This window comes from Pteropus medius, unplaced genomic scaffold (assembly GCF_902729225.1).
Source record: "Pteropus medius unplaced genomic scaffold, Ma_sr-lr_union100, whole genome shotgun sequence".
Lineage (NCBI taxonomy): Eukaryota > Metazoa > Chordata > Mammalia > Chiroptera > Pteropodidae > Pteropus > Pteropus medius.
In genome coordinates, this window is record NW_024342467.1 from 24,511,031 (window position 1) to 24,522,815 (window position 11,785).

Sequence of the window (11,785 nt, forward strand, 5' to 3'; positions counted from 1 at the left end):
AAACCTGTCTTTACTGACTCCCTCATTTTATGGAGGCGAAAGATTCAGAGGCAGGTTTTGACGCTTGCTGCAGTCAGGAGTGACTATCAGCCATTCAGAGTCACCTGTGTCTCTAGCATTTATGCGCCACAGGTGACTAGCACCCACAGGTCACGGCTCAGCCTCAAAACTGGGCTTTCTCCACTCTCTTTCGTATTATCTTTGGCCACTTTTAGGCATCTATTAATTACACTACATTCTTTCTGCTAACTGATCTAACTGCTCTGAGGCCAACGGCCTGGGTTAGTGAGAGCATCCTCCACTGGCGAACGGCCGTCATGAGTCCAGCGGGCTGCCCCTCACGTCGGCCTTCTTCCTATGCCTCGGCTCCCCTCTCGGCGAAAACGAGTCTGTGGAGGGGATGGCATTCTGGACACGTCCTGGGAAAAGATATGGGATCCAGGGAGTCTGGACGTGAGGACAAGCTATTGCTACTTCTCTGTGGATTAAGTGGATTCGTTAAGTCAAAGAACCTTGACTTTCGCAGCTAGAAACACCTGGAGACGCTGCCGGGCCAGGTGAGCAGAAAATGTGCTGCTTACGCCCCGTGTACCTATGGGTGCTGGTCTCACTTGTTTACATGGAGCATGGATATTCTTCAGATACGCAGATGTGGCAAGTCTAACTGTATGTCCTCGGGTCACTACGTAAAACTTTTCACTTCTAAAATGTTTTGCTAGTATTGTACTGGAGGAAAACAAGGAGCAGTCCCAGAGAAGTGCACAGATATGTGTTTGGAACATCTTAGTAAAGAATGCTAATGAACGTGAAACTAATAAAAAAAAAAAAGAAAACATACATTGTATTACAGAAATAAAAAAAAGAATGCTAATGAATAGAATGAAAAACTATACAGGCATAAAATATTATCATATGTAGCAATACTTACAGAAATACATCAACGATATATGGAAAGGTAAGACAGACAGTCTAAAATTATTACAAATCAGGCCTTTGTAATTGTCAAAGTTTATATATATAGTGATGAAATGGAAAAATAGTCATTAAAATGTTAAAACTCAGTAATAGAATGATAGCTGGATTTTTCTTCTTTATACGTTTAAAGTATTAGAATTGTGGAAATGTAGTAGTTTCATAATCAAAAGCATGAGAGCTATTTTCCATTTTCAAGGACAAAAGAGAAGTCAATAAAAGAGTCTTTAAAAGATACTACTGAGCATTAAAAAAGTACAATCTTTATAGTCTAAGACATCAAACTCTCTTCTCAGGTAGGCGCTCGTCAGTCACACACTCTGCACCGTCTGGGACAACCTAGTCCCCTGGCCATGCACGTGGGGCCAAAAAATGGCTCCTGTTAACCATATTCTGGTTCAAAGGGAGGATTGGGAAAAGCAGAAAACTCTCCCAACATTAGACACTTAGAGGGAATATCAGTGTCACAGAGTGTCAAACTCATTCCTTGGTTTACAGTATAGGTTTATTCAAGTACAAACCTTTGATAATTCATTCTCTATAAAGTTAAAAGTGCACACTATCTGAAATACAGAAGGGAGCTTTATTTTTAAATCCAAATGCGTAATATGGTATTAGTTCGGCTTTCCTTAGCGTTTTAACACGCTTCTCTCAGTAGCCCTGTAAAGCGTGTTGTGGAAAAACCTCACCTGTGATGTACATTCCTACTCGGGGTCGCCTTGACGTGTCACACGTGCAAATGACAACAGATGCGGGAACTGCCCATTAGAAGATCAAACGGTCTGGTAATGATCTTTTATATGGTACGTAGTCTCTCTGTCTTAATGACTCATGTGAAGCAAAGCTCTGGAACAAAGTTGAGCAGCACACGTGATTCCCCAGCCTCGGAGCACAGGGCAAGTGACACGGAGCATGTTCCAGTTCTGTTTCCTGGGTACCACTCTGGGATGCTGAGTTAGCGCATCTAGAAGACCTGGAAATCCACGATCGGAGCTACGCTCTCAGGTAACTCCACCGCAGAAATTCAGAAGCCAACGTTTGAGAATGTAGCTCTATAGATTGCTATCGGGTTCCTTTCTTGAATGTAATTTGAAAAAATAATATTGACTATTTTAAGTGTAAAAGGTAAACAAGAGCAGTGGCTCTTCAAGTGGAATTATATTGATGGGTGGGTTTCACCTACTTAAAAATAAGTGTCTACAGCCATGCTACCCTGAACACGCCTGATCCCGTCTGTTCTTGGAAGCTAAGCAGGGTCGGGCCTGGTTAGTACTTGGATGGGAGACCACCTAGAAAGACCAGGTGCTGTTGGCATAAAAAATAAAATAAAAATAAAATAAATAAAATATAAAATAAAATAAAACAAAATAAAAATAAGTAATCACTCAGAAGAGTGCAAATGGAAGCATTTGTTTAGCTAAATCCTGGTGATTGGTTAAAAAATATGTCAGTTATCTAACTATGGCGGGCCTTATTTCACAACACAATCCCCACCTTGAAAACCTTTATACGTTTCTTTGTTTTGTACTGGTCTCAGTCTATTAATGAGCAATGGTGTAGACTGGACCACACAAAGACATTTTTATCAAATTGTTATCAAAGTAACATTTCCTTTCTTTACCAATCGTTTCTTCCTTTTGTTTAGGTCCACATTATGAGCAAGGTGTTGTTTGGGACATTGTAAGGAATAAAAGAAAAAAAGTGCTCACTATCTAAATGACCAGGAAATTACTCTGTGTAATTTATAAATTAGTGCATACTACAGCATTTCACAGGCAAAACTGGTTCTAAAATCAATGTCATGAAAATCGAGAGATTGGTTATTTCCATTTGATTAGGAAATAATGGCTCCATGGAATAAGAAACAACTGATGAGCTCTTCATTCACGGAGTTCAGATTGCGTTTTTTAAAGAGAAAGAGAAATGAAGAGGAATGTAGATACTGGAATTTCAGGATGGGTAGGCATTTGGATGTAGTCTATTGTGTCTCAATTATATTGGAAAGCGGATTATACGTGTTTTTTTTTTTTACAAGAATTGGAAGAACTTTGAATGCACTATTTAAGAATAAACTTTGTAGTTTAGAAAATGTGAAAATATCTACAGTTTCTTAGCAGGAGGGTGAAAGATTCAATGTCATATCTTAGAAGGAGAATTCTCATCATCGTGCAGGTGGATTAGACCATGGGAAGGGGCCGATCGTGACACTAAGAATGGGGACAGAAGAGAAAAAAAGTGTTGGGATTCAATTGCGAACTCGAGTCGAGGCATGCTGTGACTGGTTAAAAGTGAAAAACATAAAAATTTGGGAATCGAAATATTCTGAAATTTCTATCGTAAGTTCTAGAAAAGATTAGCGAATGCCACTCATCTCTATGAGGGCACATTAAGGAAATGGAGGCCTGCCGATAAAAAGCAATGCTGCGTGCTAAATGTCGACCTTATGCCTTTTATCACACCGCTGCCTCTCACTCTTGTATAACTGAAGAACGTTTCATTATTCGAGGCCCAAGCTGAAGGCTGGAGTCTTTTTTTTATTCCGTGGAACTTTTTACTGTTGCATTCCTGATCGAGAAGCTGTATATTAGCGTCGTCAACAGAGCAGAAATAAATTGAAGGAGAGGTGAAGGGGCCACCCCCAAATGTGCCACGTTGGCACATGGACTGTTTTAGCCTGAAGGCAATTAAGACCCAGTAGATTCAACAAAAACTTTTACCTCTTCCTTAACTAATAAAATAATTTAGCTAGGGGGCCTGGCCCAGAAGGAGAGCTATTACCGGGGATAATCTGACATCCGAATGACCTACCTGTGTGGCAGGGCTGACACCTAATCACCAAGCATCTGCTCTTCTCACCATTCTGTGACTTGCCCTCCGACCCTGTGAAGCCCCAGGCTCTGGCCCACTTCTCAGCTCAGGAAGGCAGGCAAGCTGCAAACACGTGACTACGGTTGGTCTCCTATTTTTATAGGGCTCTCTCTTGTACATACGAAATTAATTTGTTTTTTTCCCCCATTAATCTGTTTTATGTCAATTTAATTAGAGACCAGCCAAAGAACCTAAAAAGGAAGGAAAAAAATTTTCCAGGCCTAGAAAACTTTATAATAAACTCTATTGAAGGAGATACTACGCAATGAATACTGAGGGTTTTTATGACCTCAGAATTATCACATGAAATATGCCTCTTGTCTTTGCAAACACTAGAGAAGTAAGAAAGATGAGGCAGATTTATTCTGCATATCTCTCATAAGTAGTTCTCTAGCCTAATTAAAAAGCACAAATTATATATATACATACAGCTATGAAAGCATACTGTTCAATTCCCATTTTCTGAAAAGAAAGTAGCTCTGAAAAAAATGTGTTTTCATTTTTAAGTTTCTTCTATCACGGTGACTTCGATGTCAATATTCCATCAAGCACCTTCTGGTGCTTTCATATGAAAATGTGATTGCTATCGAACGTTAAGCAAGGGATGCTGGTAATTTTATGACAATTATGTTTTAGCTTTCCATACCAAAACAATGATAATCAAATCTCATGCTTGAGAACTTCAGCTGATTGTCACAGGGAGAAGCACCCTGCCACCAACGGTGTAATTATAGAGAGACATTAATGGGATATTTCACCTTCTTTTGAAGGGTAGGCTAAGCCATCGTGACCGATATAATGCAGCTATGGGCTGATGGGCTGATGTAGCTTATCGAATCTTGTGCTCGGATGTATTTGCATTATATTCCATTTAAATACCATGTATTATAATTCAGTTACATTTCCATGTTTAAGGAAATGAGCTTGATACTCCCATCTGCCGCAGAGTATATGGATCGTCTGAGAACAGAAAAGAAAGAACTGTGTTTGTACTCCATTCCACATCTCCTCGGAGTGAGACGTGCTCTCATTTATATGGGATCCTAAGCAAAATTTCTGCTTTCATTACTTTTTTTTCATCTTTATCCCAATAAAATTCTCAAACCCATCTCACCGGAGAAGAGGGACCTTTTCTGTTTTCCAAAGCAATGGGTCAAAGCTCGCAGAGACACCGAGCTGGTGAGAAAGCCATGCAGAAATCGGCACTGTATAAGTCAGAGGTCACCGCAGCATTTGCTTTCATAATATACTACAAATAAATGATGTGGAAACGAGAGTTGGCCAGTGTTTGGTATTCATTTTAAATGTTGCCGTGACTTTGTGCACAAACCTGCGATAATAGCTTACGAAAACTGGCACCACACCTCAACAAAACAACAGGGACTTCTGTGTTAAATTTTGCCAGGTAAGATTTCAACTTGTGAGTTAGAGGAGGATTACACGGTACACACGGTCTCAGCCTTAAAGAAAAAAAAATTTACATAAGTACAAAAACACATCTAATGTTACTACATTTATCTTTACAAGGTAAAAGGTGAAACGAAGCACAGACACATGGCGGAGACCTTATGTGGAAAGTCGCAATATCTAAACTGAAATATTGAAGCTCCTTTGCTGCCTCCTGCTTTTCTACTAAAATTACTTTTTCTTGTATCGGTTGATCCCAAGGTTAAGCAGACCAGAGGGGACCAGTAAATTGGTATCAGCAGTCATTGTAAATGTCAGCTCTTGCCCTATGTACTTTAGAATTAAATGAAGACCACGGTCAGTCAATACCTTCATATTCCGTGTCTAAGCAGCGTGTGTGTGGAGAGGTGGCGTAAATATAAGGCAGCAGGGAGAAACTGGATATACCCGAGCTCTAACTCGAGCAAAAGAATTGAGAAACTTTAATATGAGTAACGGTCATTATAGCTAGCACTTCATTTGTGACATATTATATATTTTACGTACATTATCTCACTTAATGAAATAATCCTATGTGATAGCTGCCATTTTTACCCATTCTACATACGTGGAAGCTGTCTGAGGCTCACAGAGAGATAAGTAATTTGATGAAGTTCACTCAGCTCATCTGTGGACAGGACTTAACTACAAGTCTGTCGAAATCACGGGGATGATGTAAAATCACTAACGACTAGCAGTAAAAAAATAGGCTTTTTTGTAGGTCTTTGCCAATTTCCATGGTGTAAATACTCTACTCGTGGTCAATGTAAAATAAAGTAGAATTGTACAAAATCGATTCTTGCAAACTTCGAGCTAGTCTTACCTACCACACCAATGAATTCTGTCTTCAAATTCCATAATTTCCACCATTAAGTTAGACTGTAAGACAAAAACAAAATAAAAGGAAAGAAAGAAACTGCAGAAGAAAAATATAAATTCTTAGGTGGGGTCTCTGGCCACGTTTCTCCTCTCACTAACCACTTAGAAGCATCCCTATTCAGATCTTCCTGAAGTTCTATCATCTGAGAAGAAGAGACATCCAATAAATCAATAATGTGCAATTTAGCTATGGGTACCAATCCCTAAGAATTAATATATAGGACAAAGATGTTTATTTATTAGCAATCAAAGCTTACAGGGGACAGAAGATGGAGCAATGAAGAAGAAAGGAACAGAAGCTTGAGAAATCTTGTCTTCAAAAGTTACCGGTGATTGGGTTAGGAATGTTTAAGTCGGGATGTAAAGCTGACATTTAACTGATGCTTACCATTTATCGGTGACCCTTTATATTGGTTAGGCCATCAAATAATCGATAATATTTAAGGTATATATTATCATGATGACTTTATAGATAAGCAAAATGTGGCTTAAGGTTTCGGCTAGGGTAGTAGCAGGGAGCATGTCATTCTCAGATTCCCCTCAGTCCTCTGCACATTGCACGACACACTTCTGTCCAAAAAAGAAGAATCTTTCTGGTCTATGTCCACGCTCTACGTATGCCCTCGTCTGCTTCTTTACAGATGTCACCTCCCATTTCCATCTTGACGCAGCATGGTCCAAGGTTTATGTAAAATAATCTGTTCTTTTTCAAGGGAAACTGTTACAGGATTCTTCTGTTCTTTAGGTCATTAGATGAGTGAAATGTGTACAGAGAATGTGTGACTGTGTTTATTAAAAGACTGTTTTTTCTCCACTCTGGTCTTTGTGCCCCCCGTCTTTGAAGACATACTCTTAAGCTTTCCACTCACAAATCTCTGTTTTCACAGCATCAGACCCTACTGCAACACCTGTAACCACAGGCCTTCGCCATCTGTCTGACGAAGGCTTGGTCTCCCGTGTCGAGCGCTCGCGTAGAAATGCAGCCTGAATTCACTGCTTTTTCTTTCCTTTTCCTTCCTCTCTGTCCCCATCCCCCACCTGGAGGCCCGTAAATAGAGAGAGAGCAGGTGCTCAATACATGGCTGTCATCTGGTCGATATGAGACTTTAGTGATTAAATAGTAAAGAGAGGGATGGAAAAGCTATTAAAAATGCAGAGCATTTTAATGGAATCGTAGACTATGCTTTGGCAGGGAAAACAGAGGATATCTATTTAGAACTTTTCATTGATTATTGAGGATTCCGAGAACAGGGCAGGTTTTCTCTTTGCCCTAAGTTAATTTTAGGAATATATAGCAACGGATTAACGACTCTAAACAAGAACTTTTTGACAGGAATCTCAAATGTGTGTAATTGTGAAGAACACATTTTTCCGAGTTCACATATATTTGGTGGGAAGATAGGATCGTGGTCTAATATCTGAAGGGCACGGCTGCTTCGCGTGGCATTTCAGACCAGGGAGGTCTGCTGCCAACAAATCCTCTTCGAGTCCCTTCACGAGGATGTCCTGATTCCCTTTTTACTCTTAAAATCCACAAAGTATTATTTTAATCCTTACAACGGCAGATTCCATCATTACCTCGACTTCTAAAAATGCAGGAACTAGTGACAGGAGGCCCGCGAGCCCGGGGTGGCCCAGCTCCCCGCCGAACGGGCGGGGACAGGAACCCGCGCCCGAGCCCCGGCCCCATGAACTTGAGCGTTAAGCTAAATAGGGTTATTTTCTCTGTTTTACCCAGCTTTGCCTGAATCCCAGCCTTGGTCAAATGCATTCTAGATGATTCTGAATGGCCTCAAGAAGGCCCTTATGCCTGCCAGGAGGTACTGACCTTGATCGTGTCCCCTACTTAGGTCCAGATTTCTGTGATGATGTCCTTGTCGAAGCAAGTGCTAATGCCAGAGGTTTTAAACATATCATCATTGCCCACCGATGGGGTCCTCGCCAACAGGGCCGTCTGCCCGGACTCGGGGAACACTGCTCACCCGCTGTCGGAGGGCGCGGACGCCTCATTTCGGGGCGGGGGAGTGGGGGAGAGGTGGGCCTCCCGGCTTTGCCTCTCGGGAAGGCGCTGACGGCCCCACCGCAGCCGTGGCGAGCAGTCAGCCCGTTGCAGTGTCCTGAGGGAGTAGTAGTCAAGGACTCGGCTCTCCTGCCTACCAGCGCCCCAGGCTGAGCCTCACTTTGGGGGGCGCCTCCCTTTGGGGAGCTCCTTCCTGGGGTCTCGCTGGGGCACTGTTCTCCACTGTGACTCAGACTTCCCTGCCCCGACCTCTTCCCTTCTCCTTCTCCCGTCGTGGAAAGGCAGGGGCCTTTATCTGGGGACCCCCTCAGCAGTGAGAGGGTCCCCTGTCTACATCACATGTCCTCCGACCCCATCAGGCGTCAGGCCACGTGACAATGAGGGGTGACCTTCCTCTCTGCCTCCTGCCTGGGCTCTCTGGAACTGAACCCCCGGAGGCTTGATTGTCGCTTCAGGGACCTTGTGCTCATCATCCATGCCCACTGGCCTTGCAGGTGAGGCCTCGGGGCTGGGGTGGGCTGATTGCAACTGCAGTGAGCCCAGGCCTTGCCACTCGCCCTCCTCGGCCTTTCCACGTGAATGCTTTTGAAAGCTTTCTCTTCTCAACATCCTACCAGCAGTTCAGGAAAGAGCTCTTGCTATTTTTGCCGACTGTTTCGTTGGTCACCTTCCTCACCCCTGGGCTCTGAGGACTTGAAGCTGGAGCAGAGGCCAATCTGCTTGGCCGGTACAGTTTTCTGTTTTAAACCGCCCCTCTGCCCCTGGCCCTTTTGTTCTTGGATTTATGTAAGCTTTTAACATTTTCTTCCCTTCAGAAAAGTGTTGGCCAAGAGTTTTCATAGAAAAGGTATTCCCCAATCCTCCCGTTAGATCCGGCTATGCCTAAATCCAGGATGAAATCACGTCAGGTGAAGCCCAGATCCCAACTATATTAATTAATCAAAAGTATTGTGTTCTTACATAGATAGCATTTATAAGACTCTTTTCTATCATGTTCTCATTTTAGCTTTAAAATAACTCTGCAGAGGAGCTAAGAAAATATCTTTTTCTTTTTTTGTATTGTGTGTGATAGGACCAGGTTCGATATTATGGACCAGGTTTGATCTCATGGCTTGAGAATTCAGTTCTGTCGAATAAAATCCACTTTTATTTCGACTTAACCATGCCGTGCTGCCTCCAAAATACATAGTTCTCGAAACTGAAATAAGAAGCAGAGCTGATTTTTTAAAAATGAGACGTTTGAAAGGTGTGAGTGAGCAGGACAGACCACGTAAAGTGGCCATCTGGTTTACCAGTCAAGATCCCATGCAGATCGCTGGGGACGGCCGCAAAGCGAGCCCAAGATGCGAAGTCCTTTCAAACGGAAAAGAAATTCTGAAAGTAAAAATTAAGTGAACTCAAACCACAAGCGGGCCCCGCCTGCACCGCGTTAAGGTCACTGATTGTGGGAGTCCCCAGTGCCGTGAAATGTGCACTTTGAGATCAAAAAGAATGATTCTGAATTTCACAACTCTTTCTTGTTTCCATAATCCGTGTCACAGGAAGAAGTACAAATTAATAGATGTTATGAACACCCTTGGACAAATCTTTCAATCTAAGTTTAAGCAACCCCCTCTGCTATTTCTTGGCCATCCTAGAATATCAAACTATTATTCTCAGTAATACATATTAAATCGAGTCACTGTTTTATTACTTACGAATGTAATAAAAATGAGAAGGCACATTGTGAAATGGAATCACACAAAGTTAACCTTGGCTTTAAAATGTCTACAGTTTACTTTGCAAGCACGTTTAAGAAAATATATCCAATGAAACACAGTATCAAAAATGCGAGCCACTTGGGGTCTTTATATTTTATATCTTTAGGGATAGATGTTAGACAATGCCTCCTTAATAAAGCGCCTATTTTATACATTAATTGTCCTTCCTCTTGGCAGATTTTAAATAACGGTTTAGACTACTGAAGGCTATAAAAAAAATCGCTAGCAATATCAACTCATAAAACTAATTAGAATCAATGTTTCTAGCATCTGCTCACTTTTCTCCTATTCCTCTTATACAGAACTATCCATATGATCTATCTAAACTCTTCATTACATAACAAAAACAAGTTTTGAAGAGGAAGGAGCATCTGCTGCTTTGTTATTCTGGTGATTGTGTGATTTAACTAAATTGACCGTATCTAGTGCACTGGGAGTCAACCTACTAAACAGTCTAAGTAACAGCAGGTTGGATTCTTTAAATATTGTTTATACCACTACGTCCGTCGTTTTTTAAATGATTATGCCTTTGGTGCCATGTCTAAAAATCTTCGGCTTGCCTCAAGGGCTACAATTTTCCTTTATGTCATTTCTAAAATCTGTAGAGTTTAGAGTCTTACATTTCAATTCATTATCCATGTTGAGTTACTTTTTGTATAAGGTGTGAAGCTTAGCTTGCTGTTAATTTTTTTAATTTTTAATATTTTTCTTTTGGTTTATGGATATGTTTAATTGCTCTAGCGCCATTTATAAAAAGACTATCTGACTACTGAATGACATTTGCACTGATATAAAAAATCAGTTGGACATAATTGTGTGGGTCTATTTCTGGATTTCTGTTCATTTGAGCTACGTGTCTGTCTCTTCACGGATACCATACAGTGTTAACCACTCTAGCTGTGGTAAGTCTTAATGCCGGGTAGAACAATTCCTCCAAATTTATTCTTCATTTCCAAAATTAAATAGCTATTCTAATTTATTTATCCATATACATTTTAGACCATGTCTATAGCTGAAAAAAAAAAAAAACTTGCAGAGATCCTGAAAGAAATTATGTAAGTCCATAGATCTAGTTCGGGGGGATTAGCCATACTGGCATGTTGATCGTGCAATCCACAATTCTTTAATCCATTTATATAAGTGTTATATAATTTCTTTTATCAGTATTTTGTAGCATGCAAATCTTAAACGGATGATTTTGTGTTGTTTTATGTGTTCATCTACAACCTTATTGAATACATTTATTAATTCTAAGTTTTCTTTCATGTTTTGGAAGATTTTTTAGATCTTATACATAGACTAACATGCCATTCGCTAACGGAGACAGTGTGCAATTTATTTCCTTGCCTTGCCTTGTCGCATTGGCTATTACTTTCGACACCACGTTGAATAAGAACAGCAGTGGCACACATCCTTGCTTCACTCTTGACTTCAGCGGGGAGCCGTTCATTCTTCCGCCATTAAGCATGGTGTTGGCCGTGTGTTTGTGCAGAAAATCTTTATGAAGGTGACAAAATAATCCTCTATATCTAGTTAGCTGACAGTTTTTACATGATTTTTTGTATTGATGCTTTTTCTACATCAGTTGATATGATCGTGTGTTCTTTTTTTCTTTCGCCTGTTAGTATGTATAATTATAATAATTGATTTTCAAATGCCGGACGTGGCTTGAATAATTGGAATATGACCCATTTAGTGGTTGTGCATAATTTTTTTTTTGATCCGATAAATTCCGTTAAAAATTTGTTGACAAGTTTTGTTTCCAACTTTTTGAGAGGTATCAGTTTGGAATTTTCTTTGGTGCATATATGCAGTCTATGTCTGGTTATGGTAGAAGGGT

At 40.7% G+C, this 11,785-nt stretch overlaps 1 pseudogene; it reads left to right on the forward strand.

The window, feature by feature from the left end:
* The first annotated feature begins 2,167 nt into the window (after positions 1-2,167).
* Positions 2,168-2,286, forward strand: LOC120602497 (uncharacterized; annotated as a pseudogene).
* The last annotated feature ends 9,499 nt before the right edge of the window (positions 2,287-11,785 follow it).